General features: G+C 52.4%; 1 long non-coding RNA gene across 1 annotated transcript in view; it reads right to left on the bottom strand.

Moving 5' to 3' along the window:
• The window catches only part of LOC114484839 (uncharacterized), a 39,374-nt gene extending 27,400 nt beyond the window's left edge, over positions 1-11,974 (bottom strand). The window contains exons 1-2 of the long non-coding RNA XR_003678203.1: positions 11,788-11,974; positions 2,982-3,089 (exon numbers count right to left, since the gene is read on the bottom strand). This is a non-coding gene — a long non-coding RNA (uncharacterized lncRNA). The remainder of the gene's footprint in view (positions 1-2,981; positions 3,090-11,787) is intronic.
• Positions 11,975-16,988: the final 5,014 nt, after the last annotated feature.

Below are 16,988 nucleotides of genomic sequence, written 5' to 3'. Positions count from 1 at the left end.
GCAAGCTCTTTGCACACTGCCATATGTCTTAGTCCATCTGGGCTGCTATAACAGAAAGACCATGGATTGGGTGGCTTAAACCACAAACATTTAGGGAAGCCCCCATGGGCGCACATTCGCTCCAGAATAAGATCTGGTGTAACCCCTGGTCAGCCAAGGCCCACAGAAGTGTTTCTTCCAAAAACAAGAGGGGCTGGTGCCCCAAAGTCTAATTTAAGACATTTCCTTCCCCAACACAGAGAACAAGGAAACTTTGAAGTTTATATTTCTTTTCCCCTAAGAAAAAGTTTCAAAAGTCTCAGATAAATGTTTTAGACAAGGCTCAAGAGTAAAGCACTGGGCTTCGGGCCCCCTTCCCCTCCTTTCCCCTCTAGGGATCTCTGCACGTGGAAAGTTGTCCACAAGCCCAGCCCCCTTGGGGGGAAGGCAGAAGAGTAGGAGAGACTGCCCCCTCTCTGGGGCAAACCCCAGGGTGTAAGGTTTAAGTTCTTCTACTTGTCATTTTCCTGTTATACCCACTTCTGTGCCAGGCTTGGTAAAGGACTGTACTCCTTCTCAGATGCCACCGGAGGCTCAGAAGGAAGTAACGCAGGGTCACACAGTTAGTGACAGGCTGAGCTGGGTTCCAACCCGGGCTGGCTGGCCCCAGAGCTTCGAGCTTTTACGTTGAACCAGCAGCCTTTCCTGTCTTAAGTCTTTTCATCCAGCCAGCCCAGGGCTCCCTCACTCTTGCCCTGAAGGAAGCTTCCTCTTGTCTACCCTGAGTCTCTCTTGTGGTCCCTCTTGCTTTGCGTCCTCTGCCTTAGGCGGAGACGCTCACTCCTCTGGCAGTCTCGGGAACTACTGACCACAGCCATCTCTCGGCTTCTCTTTCCTTCCCCAAGCAAGAACTCCATCCTCAAGGCCAGCGGTTTCAGATAAACCCTTCATTCCAAACCTCTCCCTGCTATCACTTTGTGTTTCAACACTGGCTTCTCTCCACCTCCTCCCAGAGTCCTCCTTGACCCTGACTGGGTGCCGCCGTGCCCGCTACACTCCGTGTGGCTTCTTCCTCCATCTTAGCAATCACACAGGCTTCACCATCTAATGCTTTCAATCCTACTCATGGAAGTCATATATTTCAACCTGTTCTTTCCAACTGCTCTGTTCTAGTTCCCGGAGGCCCTGCATGGGCATGTCCTAGAGAGGTGATATTCTCTCTCTGGCTAGGGTAATGGCAAGAATGCAAGCTCTCAGGCCTGAAAGATGGGCATTGAATATTCTGCTTTGGCCACTTACCAACTCTGTGGCTTTGAGGGAGTTTCTGACCCTCTTGGAGGGTCAGTTTCCTTGTCTCTAACTCTTCTCCTTGGACTCTTATGAGGAGTAATCGGTATAAGTGGTTCATTCATTCCAAAAATATTTCCCTTTTGAGTGAGTGACATGCATTGAGTATCAAGCACTGTGTCCCCACCTTCAGTTTAGTAGCTTACAAGTAAGCAGATAAGGTATACCTCCTGGCTGTGTCTGACACGCACCAGGGACTTAGAAAATGTGTGGTCCCTCCTACCTCTCCGGACCGGGAAAGATCTCTTTACATTTATTTCACTGGAAAATTTCCCATTTCTCTGCAGTTTCCCAGGAGCAAGCCACCTCTGGTGTGGTTTTGCAAATTAGTACATCCCTCTGCGGATGGCAGGCCTGAGATCAGAGAAGTACACCCCGGCTACAAAGTCACATGGCAGGCTGCTGGGTGGGTGTCAGGGATGGCACCAAATTGAGTTGGAAGACTCTGTTTCCCCTCCCCTCCCTGTCCCTCTCCGTCCTGCTTGGATAGTTCCAGGCCTTGCTGAGTTCCTGGTCTACCCTCTCATCTTCTCCATCCTGGTGTGCCTACTTTTCTCCAGCTTTAGTGAAAAAGAGAACTGATTAATTTGTGTATCTGGGAAGCCCAAGGGCAGGGCAGGCAAGGCTCAAACATGGTCTTAGGGCACTCTCTGTCTTTTCTGCTGCCCTTTTGCAGTCCCCAGCTGACCTTCATGTAGCAAGAAAGATGTTCCATGGCAGCCCCAATTCTGTTTCCTACTCACTTAACACGTCTGTAGGAAAGACCACCTTTCCCAGTAGATTCAGCACAAAACTCCAGGGATGGCCTCTGACTGGTCCAGCCTGATCACATGCCTGGTTCGGAAGCATTAGCTGTGCAGGTAGGGTTGGGCATTCTAATGGGGTGTATGTCTACCTTTGGGAGCTGGGGTGAGCAAAGGGCAGGGTCAGCTCCCCAGAACCTCACAGAATGAATTTCCTCCTGGAAAGAGTGGCGTGTTGCCGGAAAGGAGGAGGGCTGTCGGACAGGCAAAACCAGCAGACACGGCCCATCGATGCCTTGACTTTCAAAGCCTCAGTTCTGTACCCACAGCTGCTGGTGGTGCCTCTGCCTCTTTTCAGAGAAGCTACAGGGAGAAAAGAGCGTGGTTGTTGAGGTCAGGTGGATCTGGGTACAAACTGTATTTGGGACAAATTCCCTGGTGGTTCAGCGGTTAGGACTCGGCGCTTTCACTGCCGGGGCCTGGGTTCCATCCCTGCTCGGGGAACTAATATTCCACAAGCCGAGCAGTGCAGCCAAAAACACAACAAAACCAAGAACAAACAAACAAAAAACAAACTGTAGTTGTGTACCCCAAACTGTGGGTATGGAACTGTGTGACATGAATCAAATTCCTCAATTTCCTCATCTGTAAAATGGGGATAACAGTTCCTACTTCACAGACTTACTGTGAGTATTAAACAAGCCAACCACCAAGTCCTGCACTTGGTGTAGACGAGATAGTTAATCTACGTCTGATCTCCTTGCCTTTGGTTCCTGAACCTCCAGCTTGGCTCCTGGGTCCCTACCCCTGAACTCAGACCAGGTCTGTCTGTACTTAGGGGCCCACCCTCTCCTCCCGCCTGGACTGAATTCACAGAGGGGCTCACTGTGATGAAGTGGCAGAAGTTCTTACCAGGACATGATGCACGTGGTTTTGTGTTTGTTTGTTGTTTCCATCTTGATGAAAAATGTGCCGGTTTTACGCTGTCACAGAACAAATAGAATCTTGACGTATGTGAACCTGTGAACATACATAGAACCTCTATTTATGTGCCTGATTTAATTAATTGAGTTTCATGTTCTATCATCTTAAGAATGCTGCATTTCTTAGGGATGGAACTTTCCCCTTCCTTCCTTCCTCTCTTTCTCTCTCTCTCTCTCTCTCTCTCTCTTTCAACCAATACTGCCTTAGTGCATGCTGTGCCCCCGGCTCTGGGCTAGATGCTGGGGGTCTGCTGGTGAACAAGATGGACACAACCCCACCTTCACAGAGGTGAATGGCTAGCAGGGGACATATATATATATATATATATGCGTTTTAAGTGTAGCTGACAGGACTGCATTGGATGTGGGGAAAAGAAAGAGAGGAATCAAGAACGATTCCAGTGATTTTGGCTGTGCACATGGCAGGGCGATGTTGCCATGGTCTGATATGGGGGAGTAGCATGGTCTACTATGAGCTTGGGGGTCAGGAGCTCTGTTTTGGACACACTGAGTTTGAATTTGTCTTGTAGAAATCCACATGGATATGCAGAGAGGCAGGTGGAACTTGGAGGTCAGGGCAAGGTCAGCTCCTGGATGAGCCCAGAGAGGAGGGTAGGACCAAGGCCTGCCTCAGGCCTCTGCAGTTGGAGATTGGACCATGAGGGAAGCCCAGCAAAGAGACTCAAAAGGAGTAGCCAGGGAAGCTCAGTCATCATCCTCAACTTCAGTTTCCTTGTATCACTAGGCATTAGTGGTTAATTACCCTTCCTTCCTAGGGTGGGTGAGGCTCTAGGACGACACAGTTAAAGTGCTCAAGACAGTGCAAGTATATCTTAGCTAAAAATAAGCACCTTTTCTCTGACCCTTCTCAAAAATTGCTAAACCTGCCTTCTGGTCTTGGCTGTGAGGTAAGAGCATCTCGGGGGGGGAGCTGGAGCCCTCCTAGACCAGGCGGTCAAGGCACCTGGCACCTAGGACAAGCCAAGGCCCATCCCCAAGCCAGCGGGCTTGTGCAACAGGCTTGGTCCCCAAAGGGGAGGCCTGGACACCCCCAGGGATAGGGCCTGGCTGAAGCCTGTGATTAAGGCAGGTGAGCATTTCAAGTTCTTGTAATTGTGCTATTCAATAGAAATGTGACCTCATTTTATGCTCCTGAGCCCTGAAGCCCTCTCAGAGGTCCAGGGCAAAGGGAAGAGAGGCAGGTGTGCTCCATTTCAGCCTCCATAAAATGGGACTAATAGCTGCAGATCTGTAAATAAATGTAAGGACTAGTATCTTTCAGTAGCCCCCTCCCCTCTTGGGCACTCACCCCCCCACCTGCCTCACTCTAGTACCATCTAGGGGAATAAGAATGTCAGTAGAGGACTTCCCTGGTGGTGCAGTGGTTAAGAATCTGCCTGCCAATCCCGGGGACATGGGTTCGAGCCCTGGTCCGGGAGGATCCCACATGCCGCGGAGCAACTAAGCCCGTGTGCCACAACTACTAAGTCTGTGCTCTGGAGCCCGCGAGCCACAACTACTGAGCCCACGTGCCACGTCTACTGAAGCCTGAGCGCCTAGAGCCAGTGCTCCGCAACAAAGAGAAGCCACCAGAATGAGAAGCCCATGCACCACAACCAAGAGTAGCCACAACTAGAGAAAGCCCACGCACAGCAACGAAGACCCAACGCAGCCAAAAATAAATAAATAATTAGTTTTTAAAAAAAAACTTAAAAATATATATATTAAAAAAGGGAGGGCCTCCCTGGTGGCGCAGTGGTTGCGCGTCCGCCTGCCGATGCAGGGGAACCGGGTTCGCGCCCCGGTATGGGAGGATCCCACATGCCGCGGAGCGGCTGGGCCCGTGAGCCATAGAGGCCACAACAGAGGAAGGCCCGCATACCACACAAAAAAAAAAGGGACTTCCCTGGTGGTGCAGTGGTTAAGAATCCGCCTGCCAATGCACGGGACACGGGTTCGAGCCCTGGTCCGGGAAGATCCCACATGCCGCGGAGCAACTAAGCCCGTGAGCCACAACTACTGAGCCTGTGCTCTAGAGCCCATGTGCCACAACTACTGAAGCCCGCGCACCTAGAGCCCATGCTCCACAACAAGAGAAGCCACTGAAATGAGAAGCCCGCGCACCACAACAAAGAACAGCCCCCACTCGCCGCAACTAGAGAAAGCCCACGCGCAGGAACGAAGACCCAACGCAACCATAAAATAAATAAATAAATAAATAAATTTATATTAAAAAAAGAATGTCAGTAGAAAAAGACAATAAACTCTTCTCAAATGGTGGCATTTCAGGGCCCACAGTTATCAGGGTGTGGGTTGTGCTTACGGGATGGAGGTGGCACAAGGGAACCTTTTCAAGTCTTTGCCTGCTGCCTGGGACTAGGTCAGTGCTGTCTCTACTTCCAGTAAAGCAAGTCCTCCCGGGATATTAAATCCAGCTTGAGAAAGATCTATCTATTAATTAAATTGGCTCATTTAATTCAACAAAGAATCACACACCTTGGGAGCACTGGGCTGTGAGGCCTCCTTCCCTCCCTCCCTCTCTTCCTCCCTCCCTCCCCCCACCTCCCTCCCTCCCTCCCCCCGCCTCCCTCCCTCCCTCTCCCACTCTCTCTGTCTTTCATGAAGTAAGTTACTAGAACATGTCTGTGTACAAAAGAGAATAACAGGGCCGAAAGGAAGAAGATCCTAGTGCAGAGAAAAGCAGGATACTTCCTGGAGTGGAGGCCACAGGCCTGCTGGAGGGGATGGATCCAGAGTCCAAGCAGAAGGTGGTTGGCCTTAGACTGGTTACAGGAGGAGGCAGGGAGCATAGGGACAGGGCAGAAGGGCTGGTAGATTTGGTCTGCTGGCTTCTAGCTTCTCAAGGAAGGATGAACCAAGTTCATCCATTGAGGAGTGCAGGGTGGTTTGTGGAGATAGAGGAAAGCATGGAATAGCCATCTCCGAGAACAGGAAAATGAACTTTCTAGGAAAGGTTGGTAGGCTTGCCAGGCATGAAGAGTGCCAATTTGAGGTTTGTGGTCATGAATTTAAAGCGCAGCCGTCAGCAAGGCTGCGTGCTTTCCCCCAGCACCCATCAGCTGCTCTGGCACAGGCCTGGAGAAAGTGGAGGGTGGGGTTTTACGAGGGCTGGGACTTGGCCAGGTGCGTATGGTGGGAAGGGAAGGGTAGTTTATGGAGGGGGTTCGCTGGGGAGCAATAGTCGTGCTGGGGTGTGGAATCTGCATGGGGTAAGGAGGGAAGGAAGGCCATGAGCAGGTGATAGTGGAAAAGGTGATCATGGAAATGGAGGGGGGTTATGCTGAAGCACAGGGACGGAGAGGAAGCCGGGGCCCACAACAGAAGACCTGAAGTGATGGGGAGATTTTGGTACAAGAAACCACAAGGTGGGGGAGCACACGGTGGACCCTGATGGCTTCAGAAGGACAAGGATTGGAAGCGGAGGAGGATAAATGGCTTGGACAAGGTAACTGGGGGCCAGGAGGGCACCCACATCACCTCGGGGCCTTCCCTGGACTGGTTTCTCCCTGCATCTCCCGGAACAGCCCTCTCCTGGCAGGTGGCCTGAAAAGCCCATGACAACTTGGGTGTCTTCAGTTTCAGGGCTGAGACGGCCATTGGTCAACTTGGCTCCTTCCTGTGACCTGACCCAGAGCTGGTTCTGACCACACGGCGCAGGTGGTGGTGATGTATCCTAGAATGAGCGCCTAAGGCCACAGGGGTCAGTATCCCTCAACAGAGGCCCTGGTTTCTTCACCTGTAAAATGCAATCCATCCTTTGTTTATTCAAACACATATTAAGCACCGCTGTGTGCCAGGCCTATCTGCTTTATTTCATCTACCCCTCTCATCCACCCTGGAGGGAGAGATTATTATCCTCATTTTTGCAGAAGAGGAAATAAAAGCTCAAGGAGGTGAAAAACTTGCCCAAGGTCATATAGAGTCTATTTGAGCCCAAGAAGCCTCACTATCCAGTCAGGGAAACAGGCAGAGAAAGAACCAAAGATATGTGAAGTTGCAAAGTTCGGTGGGAACCCGGAAGTTAGAAAGCTTGCTCCTATTGTGGGAGAGGGGTGGCGGGGCATGTGAGCTAGATCTACACGATGAACAGAAATGCATCTGGGGAGATGGAGAGAAAGGACTGTGGGCACAAGTGACAGCCTGAGCAAAGGCACGGTGACATGACTCTCCACAGTGTGACCCAAGATTATTGAGTAAAGGCAGCAAGTATCAGCAGTTGAGCAGGGTTCCTAACCTCGTCTGCAGCCCAGGGGTTCAAGGATACGCTTAGGGGGACCCACAAACCTCCTGAAGTTGTATCACAATTGTGAGTAGACGTGTGTTACTCTTTTTAAAAGAAATTTATTTATTTATTTATTTATTTATTTATTTTTATTTTTGGCTGCTTCAGGTCTTAGTTGCAAGGGATCTTTGTTGTGGCATGCTGGATCTTTCGTTGTGGCACGCTGGCTTCTCTCTAGTTGTGGTGCATGGGCTCTGTAGTTGTGGCGCGCAGGCTTAGTCGCCCCGCGGCATGTGGGATCTTAGTTCCCCGACCAGGGATCGAACCCACGTCCCCTGCATTGGAAGGTGGATTCTTTACCACTGGACCACCAGGGAAGTCCCCTTGCATTACTCTTTTCTGGAGAGACAATTTTATTTTCATCAGATTCTTAAGTTGGGGGACATTGACTCAAAAAAGCCTTGGGTAGCAGATGGGCTTGGAGAGGTCTGTAGGGTCTGGGAATAAAGGACCTCATAGGCCTTCTTTCAGGAATTCATACTTTGCTCTGAGGTCATCAGCGGCCCATGGGGAGCAACATGGGACGGGCCTCAGGAAGACAACACAGGCTACTATGAGCTCCAATCAAAGTCCTTTAATAAACGATAAAGGGATGTACTGTTTATGGCTCTATTCCCAGAGTCTGGCACAGTGCTGAACACATATTGGGGGCTCAGTAAATATTTGCTGAATGAATGAATGAATAAGAGCACAGGAGTCTGTAATAACAGAGTTCATCTCTCCAGGGCAACTCCACAAATTTCCTGGACAATTTGACTGAAGGTGAAATCCAGGAATCCCAAGTTCCCCCTGCACTGTTCTAGGTTCTAAGACAATACTGCCCGAGTCCTGAGTTGTGGGTAGATGTGGGAAGGGGGAGTGGGCATGGCACGTGAGGGTGTGGCCGCACCTGACTGAAGGGTAGGGCTCCTCCCACCCTTCAGTGCCCGGGAGTATCTTTGGAGGAGCGGAGGATGGCCAGGATGGCCGAAATGATTTCTTTCCTCCTTCCACATTCAGCCCATCGGCTTGTGCTGTTGACTCTGTCTCCAAAACGTGTCCTCCATCCCCCCTCCTCCCCCTGCACCTCACCTGGGCCACTGCAGCAGTCTCAAATCTAGCATCTCTGCTTCTGACCCTGCCTCTTTACCATATCCACTCTCCTTGTGGTGGCCAGAGGAATCTTTTATTTCTTTTGGCTGCGCCGCGGGCTTGCGGGATCTTAGTTCCCCAGCCAGGGATTAAACCCGGCCACGGCAGGGAAATCCCGGCACCCCAATCACTAGGCCACCAGAGAACTCCCCAGAGGAATCTTTTAAAACACTTCGCAAGGAATGTGGTTTTCTTTCCATGTACTTAGAGAGCTATGCTTCCAAACATTTAAAATACATTCAAGTTACGTGGAGATCTTGCTAAAATCCAGGTTGTGATTCAGTTGATATGGGGTGGGGCTTGAGACTGCATTTCTAACAAGCTCCCGGGCGATGCAGTAATCTTGGACCACATTAGGACTAACAAAGACTTAGAGAAAAATCCAAACTTCCTGTCCATGTCCTAATTTATCTGGCCTCTGCCCAGCGTTCCCACGTCATCTCCAACCCGTTTTTCTCTTGCATCATGCTGTAGCAATACCGGCAGGCCTTCATTCTGTTCCTGGTGTGCCAACTTGCTCCTGCCTCAGGGCCTTTGCACGTGGTGTTCCCACTGCCTAGAATGCCCCTTTCCGAGAGCTCCAGATGGCTGGCTCCTTTTCTTTATTTAGATCTTAGTTCAATGATCAGTTAGACAGTACTTCTTTGACCACTTCATCTAATGAAGCACCTCATCCCCTGGGAATTTGCTATCACTATTTGCTTTTTTCCCCCTTCATAGCACTTATCATTCTGTGAATTTATTTTGGCAATATATTTGTATTGTTAGTTACCTGTTAACTTGTTAGTTACCTCTCTTCATTCTCACATTCGTTTCACGGGAATAAAAACTTGGTTTTTCATGTTTGTGGGTCTATTCATGTATGTGCTTGTATGGCTGCTGGGGTGTTGAGATGCAGGTAGGGGAGTCCAAGCTGGGGAAACTTAGAGTGATGCTAACAGAGGTGCCTGAAGCAGAGGGGAGGGAGGAAGGAAGAGGCGAACTTTCTGTACTGAGGGTGTCACAGAAAAAGTCTCAAGAGCTGAAGCCAAACCTAAGAATCATCACCTGATAGATGAATTCATCTCACTAGAGGAGACTCACTCTGGAAGGTGGGGAAGGAATTTATTATGAATTTATTTATTGAATAAATAAAAATACATATGTGGAACCCTTACTTTGTGACCATCATTTGCATAACTATCTCTGTTCATCCTCACAACATATGATCTCCATCTTGCAAATGAGGACCAGGGTTATGAGTTAGGAGACTTGCCCAAGGTCATACAGTGATTCAGAGACCATGCTGAGAACACCAGTCTCTAAAGCAGCTCTGAAACGTCACACTCCCAGTCCCCTTCCAGGCTTTATGCTGTGCACAGCATCTGTTACCACCTAACCCACTGTGCATTCTCTTTATTTATTTTCTGTCTTCTCACACCAGAATATAAATTCCCGGAGGGTAAGGACCTTTGTTTTGTTCACTACTGTTTCCCAGAGCCCAAAACAGGGCCTGCCACATAAGTAGACACTTAATGAATACTTATGGAATGTTAAAAGGATGAACGAAGGAATTATTTGAAAATCCTTGCTTTCTGTATCTCTAAGAGGCAGTTCTGTGAACAGGTGACCGGCAGGACACCCAAACCCAGTTGAGAAGGCTGGAGTGCGTCTGAGATGAAGTGGGAAGGCAAGCTGTGGCTTACTGAATGCTCTCCACCAACCAGAAGGAAGACTGTGTCCACAGAAGAGGGACTGGCTGCATGCCCTGGTGGGAGAGTAGCCAGGGATCTGGGGCTTGTCCAGTCTCCAGCCCTGACACCATTGTCATAACGGCATGGGTAGGTGTGGATGCCACAGGCTGGCAGTGACCCTTCGCAGGATATGGCTTCCACGTAAAGTGGCCCTGCAGAAAAGTGTGTTGACCGGGCCCCAGTTACAAGCTTGCTGTAACTGCATAGTAGGCATTTATCAGGAAATCTCTTGTGCATTGAGTGGAGTGAGCCAGTCACTCAAGCCTGGCAGCTCTGGCTGCTGAACAGAGGTTCTGAACCAACCAGGCTGCAGCCTGGTTATGGATCGTCCCTCGAGATAGTTCTCCTGTTCTGTGACCTCTCTCTGTGCCAAAGATTCTCACAGTTCAGCCCCCAGACCAGCGGCATCAGCATCACCTGAGAACCTGTTAGGATGCAAATTCTCCAGCCTCATCCTCAACCTACTGAGTGGGAACCTCTGGGAGTGGGGTTCATCATTCTGTGGATTAACAAGCCCTCCAGGAGATTTTGATCCACTCTCAAGTTTGAGAGCCACTGTTACACAGTTTCTCTTTCAGGGCATAGGACCTGTCTTAAGAACTCATGAATTGGATTGCACAGCTTTATGGAGCCCCTGCTGTGTGCCATGCTCTGTATTTGGCTCTGTGAAGAGGATACCAAGATAAATTAGCCAGCTGCTTCTGCAGCCAAGGAGCTTAGGAGAGAGATTTCTTCTGGTTGGCAGATGTTGGAAGTATGGATGTGTGGGACCTTTGATCAGAGTCTTGTCTATTCAGTTTAGGCAGATAATAGAGCTCAGGGGAAGTGGTAGGAGGTGGGAGGGGAGGGTGAGGGATGGGGTGGGGATGGAATGCTGAGTTAGGAGGCACAGAAAGGCACAGACAACTGCCAGTCCAGGAGCAGTATTTCGCCCATGCCTACTACTCAGGTGTGGAGGCATGCTTAGGTCTGAGGTTGAACAGTAACAATTGCTAACATTTTATCTAGTGCCTACACGTGGCAGTAATCAATCTAGGTGCTGTACACACATTAACTCATTCTTCACATGAACCCTATCAGATAGGTACTATTATCACCCCATTTTGACTGATGGGGAAACTCAGACACTCAGAGGTGAGCCAACTTTGCCTAAAGTCACAGCTAGGCAGTGGTAGACGCTGTTTGAACCCGGACCGTCGGTTTGCTCTAGAGCGCTCCCAAACGCACGACAAATCAAGGTGTCACCCCAAGCGTCTGGGCTGGCCTGCTGGGTTGAGGTGGCGGAGGGATGGGACCCTTATATTGGTGGGTAAATAGCATCTAGAAGAAAGCCCTACGTCTTTCCAAGCCTGAGCCTTTCCTCTGGCGTAGACAATCGAGAGTCCAGTACTTTGAGAACCACCTACAGGACAGACAAGTACCTTAGGCCCCTTCCCACTAGATGGCGGCCCCTAAACCCACACAGAAATTCTGAAACCTCCACTGTCCCCGTCTTCCAGGGTTCCGCTGCGGTCGAGGAACCGCAGGATGCGAACCTTCCTCCCGTCCAAAGGGCCTCCGGCTCCTACCTCGCCCCATCCGGGGGGTCGCGGGAAGTTCCCAGCCGGCGGAGGGATGGGGAGGAGGCGGGGGTGGGCGGGGAGATGAGGCTCCCCAGGCTTCGGGCGCCGGGGGAGGAGCTGGCGCGGAGCAGCCACTCCCGGGACGGAGAGGCCGGGCGCTCCCGCACGGCCTGTGCCCACAGCGGAAGGGAAGGCCGGGACCTAGGGCCGCTGGAGCCGGCGGGGACCCCGAGGGCGCGGGCGGCGGCAGGTGCGCGGCGCGGACTACAAGTCCCAGCATGCCCAGCTGCTCTGACCCGGCCCCCGCTGCCACTTAAAGGCTCCGGGAGCCTCAGCCGTCGGGTCGCCGCGGCTTTCGCTTTGCCGCCGCGGCTGGGCGGGAGGGAGCGGCGGGCTCGGCGGCCGGCGGGCTCGCGTCCTGGCTCCGGCAGCGTCGAGGGGCGCTCCTCGGCCAGCCTTCCCGGCTCAGGGATTCCCTTACGAGGCGCCCGCGCCCCCGGGCTCCCCGCCTCGGCCACCCCGCGGCCCCGATGCCGAGGCATGGATAGAGCGGCGCTGCGCGCGGCGGCGATGGGTGAGAAGAAGGAGGGCGGCGGCGGGGGGGCCGCGGCGGCCGCGGATGGGGGCGCCGGGGCCGCGGCCAGCCGGGCGCTGCAGCAGTGCGGGCAGCTCCAGAAGCTCATCGACATCTCCATCGGCAGCCTGCGCGGGCTGCGCACGAAGTGCGCCGTGTCCAACGACCTCACCCAGCAGGAGATCCGGACCCTGGAGGTAAGGGGCCGCGGCGCCGGAGAAACGGGGGCCCGCGCTGGGTCTGAGGAGGCAGGGGTCGGCGGCCCGGGAAGCGCCCTGGCGCCTCCCTCGGTGCTCCAGGTCACTCCTTACCCAGTTGCATCCTTGAGCCCGGTCACCTCCTTTGCGTCGGCCCGAGGACCCGGGACCAGCCCCTCACCTTGGGCGGGATTTGGGGGGAGGGGCGTAGTGGGACCTGGGAGGGAGGCTGGAGGAGCCCGCGGGAGGGATGGGCGGCGCACGGACATCCCCTGCCGCCCCCGCCCTCCGCCCCCACCCCATTTCCAGCTCGCTCGGCCGCAGGACTCATTCTCCCACTGAGTCACGTGCTGGACTTTTCCCTGGGTGACTGAGCCCAGCAGCTGTGGGCCGGGGTGACTGGGCGGGAGGAGGTCCCCCTGAAGTGTGAGCGCAGGCCCGTCGTTCTCTGCCTTCCCCTCACGCCCCAGACTTTGTCTTGTCTCTTCCTTTGCTCTCCTCCAGGTTCTTGTCTGCCGCTTATCAGTGTTTGATGAAACTGCATTTTTGCCTTTCAGACGTTGGGTGCTTCTCTTTCGCACTGCCACAGCATTTCACTGCTCTACCCACCGACACCCCCCCCCCGCCCCACCCCCCGCCATTGGACTTTGGTTTAGGAACAATTATGCTGAGGACCAAAGGCTTTGATGGGAGATGACACTATTTAAGGGGTTTTCTGGTGGAGACAGCCTCCAGTGTAAAGAAGAAATAAGATACGCCGGCCCTCCTGTCTCAAATTATAGCTGGGAAGTGCAGTATTAAAAGGATTTGAAAGAATCAGCCAAAAGGGCTGTTGGGTTCTCAGAAGGGGGAGTCCCCCCCTCCTCCATACATAATAGAGGGAAACTAGTGCATTCCCAACTTGCTTTTGTCCAGAGGCTGGGAAGACTGTGAAATTCCAGGCACCACTTAGTAGCTGCTCTGCCTCTTTCCACCTTGCACTGTCACATCTGGCCTGCTGCAGATCTGGAGATGTTTTGTTTTATTAGAACCTTAATTCCTCATCCTAAACCCTCCACACCCTCTTATTGCTGATTGCCTCTGCTAGCAATCATAGGGCCAGCGGATGATTTGTGGCAGTTATTACAAGACCCAGTCCTGTGTGCACACCACAAGCCTGAATCCCTGTTTGATCCAAAATGCTCGGAAGTGACTTCTTCTTTTTTATTAATTAATTTATTTTTGGCTGTGTTGGGTCCTTGTTGCTGCGCACGGAGTTTCTCTAGTTGTGACGAGTGGGGGCTACTCTTCGGGCTTCGCGTTGCAGTAGCTTCTCTTGTTGGGGAGCACGGGCTCTAGGCGCACGGGCTTCAGTAGTTGTGACTCGCGGGCTCTAGAGCGCAGGCTCAGTAGTTCTGACACACGGGCTTAGTTACTCTGCAGGATGTGGGATGTGGGATCTTCCTGGACCAGGTCTCGAACCCATGTCCCCTGCATTGGCAGGTGGGGTCTTAGCCACTGCGCCGTCAGGGAAGTCCCCTTGGGAGTGACTTCTGTCCTTCAGTTTTATTTTCTTAAAAGCTACAAAACAAGGACATGGGAAGCATCTAATCAGTGCTGGCTCTTATTATTTTTGTTACAGTCGCTATAGCAGTTTCGACCAGGGTTTTACTTAAAAAACAAACCAACCAGCAACCCCCCGTCCCCACCCCCCACCAGTCCCTCCTGCATGCGTGCTGCTGTTTTCCAAGCGGCGAGAGAAACTGGTTTCTTGAACATAACCGGGTGTGTTTGCCCAGCTAAGTTCAGTTTTTAAACTGACACAATAGGGGGCCTGTGTGGCTTCGTTCTGGGAGGAGGGGTCGTTGTCTGGCAGCATGTGTCTTGTTGGACCGCTATGTTGTTGGGATGAGAGAACGTTCTCTGTTGCCTCTCTTGGATTGTCCCCATGTCGCTCTGAAGTGCTCTTGGTTTGCAGATTGGACCCGGGAGAAAAAGTGCGGCTCTTTCTCTGGAAATGGCTCCTTGCCTTCTCTGTACCCTGCCTTCCAAAGTCTCTCATTTTTACCAAGGTGTGGCATCAAGACACTCCAGAGCATCCCCTTATTTAGGTCTCTGATCTGGTTTATTTGGTAGCCTCCCTTCTGAGTGTTGATTGGATGATCGGCTCTGGCAGCCAGAAACCCATCCAAAGGTCCAAAGGGGATTTGCAGTGGGAATGGGAACAAGTACCCAGCTCCCTGTCCTCTCCACTATGCTGTAGGTTCAGGTCCCCCCCTACTCCCTGAAAAGGCAGGACCTGGGCTGTTTGGGGGAATGGGACTTTATACCCCAGGATCTAGTTCCCTAGGCCTCAGCCTCCTTACTTGAACAGGGAGGTTGGAGTGGGTCTCTGCAGGCTCTCGTGGCTCTAAATTCTGTGGTTTAGTGAAGGGGCCTCAGTTGGGTTGAATCAGATGTTTGTTATACACACCGCTGTGTAAGAATATCCATGATTAAGAATTGTTCTAAAATCCAGATTTACCAGACTGATAAAATAGGGGGAAAGTTTATTACTCAAAGAATCCTGACCTTTGGGGCAGTGTGGCAGGCAGAAAGCCCATGGCTTGGAAATCTGGTCCTGGTTCTATCTGTCTGACCTTGGTCAAGTCCCATGACTTCTGAATCTCAGGCTTCCCCATCTGTAAAATGGGCATGAGACTACTTAAACCCGCAACCTTGTCGTGAGTCTGTAAGTCCGCATGCTTTCTATCAAGAGATTCTGCCCGTGAACTTTCCTCGTGAGGGTCCAATGCATTCATGCCACAGGCCACATTTAGGGGAAGGCACTTTGACAACTTGCTCTTATTTCCTAGAGGTGGGTGAGACAGGCCAGGAAACAATCCCCGCAGCCTGTGCTGAGCTCAGGCAGGGTAGTGGTGATGTCCATTCTGGCTTTCTTTCCTGTTCTGCAGGCTCCTCTCACATTCCAGGCCAGGGCCCCCAGAGACAGGACTTGCAACATAGGATTCCTGGCTTTTGAAGAAGGGGCTGACCAGAGGGCTTGGCTTACGCAAGCACGCCAGACTTACAGAATCTGAGGAACCCCAGCCCACCCTGGTCCTCATTGAGTAAGCACTCAGCGAGGTGCCTCGGGAAGTCCCGGACCTCCGGCCCCACTGCTGGTGCCTGATCGTAGGTCAGATGATGTCTGGGGGTCAGCGTGTCTGGCTGCCCTTCCCTCCTCCACGCAGTGGTCCAGCTTGGATCCAAAAGAGTGGAAGGAGCCAGGGTGTAATGTCTGCCTCCTACCTGCCAGTCAGTGTGCTGGACCCTTCTCAGTCTCCGAAGATTTCCTGGAAATCCACCAACCTTCATCACACATGTATTTTTTTCTCTCGACATGAGAAGCGGGGCGGGGGCGGGGGGATAAAATCTGAACCCAGAGTCTGAATCTGTAAACAGAGGTTGGGAGGCCACTCCATCCCAGCAGAACCTGCTGCCCTATCTCCATCAGGCGCTGAGAACTCCACCGAGGCAAGGTGGAATGTTCTCATTCCTCAGATGTGCTCACACAGGGATACCCGGCTGGCCTCACAGCTGGGCCTGGAGCCCCATGCCAGTTCATTCCCTCAGTTGTGCGTCCTCTTTGGGCCGAGTCTGTGCCGGGCAGTGGGGAGATAGTGGTGCCTCATGAAGATGCACGTTTTGTGGGCGCTGCCACTTTGCCTTATCCTGCCAGCCTCCCGGTACTTTCCAGAGATAGGCCTTGCCACACTGAGTCTTCCCATCTGGTGCTCTTACGGAGAAAAGTCCCTCCCAAGCAAGCTGACCTAGAGAAAGGGGTCCCCAAAGGGCCTCGACCTTTGCTCAGCTCTGCCGTGGCAGAGGTCAGAACCCTGTGGTGTGGAGGGCCTGAGCTCTCCCTGTGGTCCTCTCCCCTGCCCCTCGGAGCACCTGGATGGAGGAAGTGCTGGGAAAGGAGAGGGGTGCCATGGGTCCTCACAGAGCAAGTACTTGGGGCGTGCACGGACGTGCATTCACTCAACAAACCTGCAGTTATTACTGATTTGCCTGATGAGCTGCTCACTGCCACCCCCCTGGCAAGGATTCTGAGGTAGGTAGGATGTTTTCCTGGTGTTTGGGGATGCTTTCAGTCTAATGGGGGAGGCAGGCAGGCAAACAGTAGTGACTCCAGTACCATGGCCTACTGAGAGCGGTTTGGAATTGGGAATATGACCGGACGGTTGTCCAGTCCAACTCCTGCTTTTCTGGGAAATATTCCCAGAGTGTTGGTGGCGACTTGTCCCACATCACATGCCCCTGGCAGAAATGAGAGTGAAGCCTGGGTTCCCTCTCCCCACCCAGCCCCTGCCTCCGAGTGGGGCTCTTCTCTGCTTTTGCTCTACTCCGTAGGTAGTTTTAAACTCCTGCTGTAGGCTTTCACTCCAGCTGTCCCCGGAGGGAGCCAGAGCTGG

The sequence above is a fragment of the Physeter macrocephalus genome, unplaced genomic scaffold (assembly GCF_002837175.3).
Source record: "Physeter macrocephalus isolate SW-GA unplaced genomic scaffold, ASM283717v5 random_85, whole genome shotgun sequence".
NCBI classification, from domain to species: domain Eukaryota; kingdom Metazoa; phylum Chordata; class Mammalia; order Artiodactyla; family Physeteridae; genus Physeter; species Physeter macrocephalus.
Note: the sequence above shows the minus strand (reverse complement) of the source record. Positions and strands in the feature narration are given on the sequence as shown.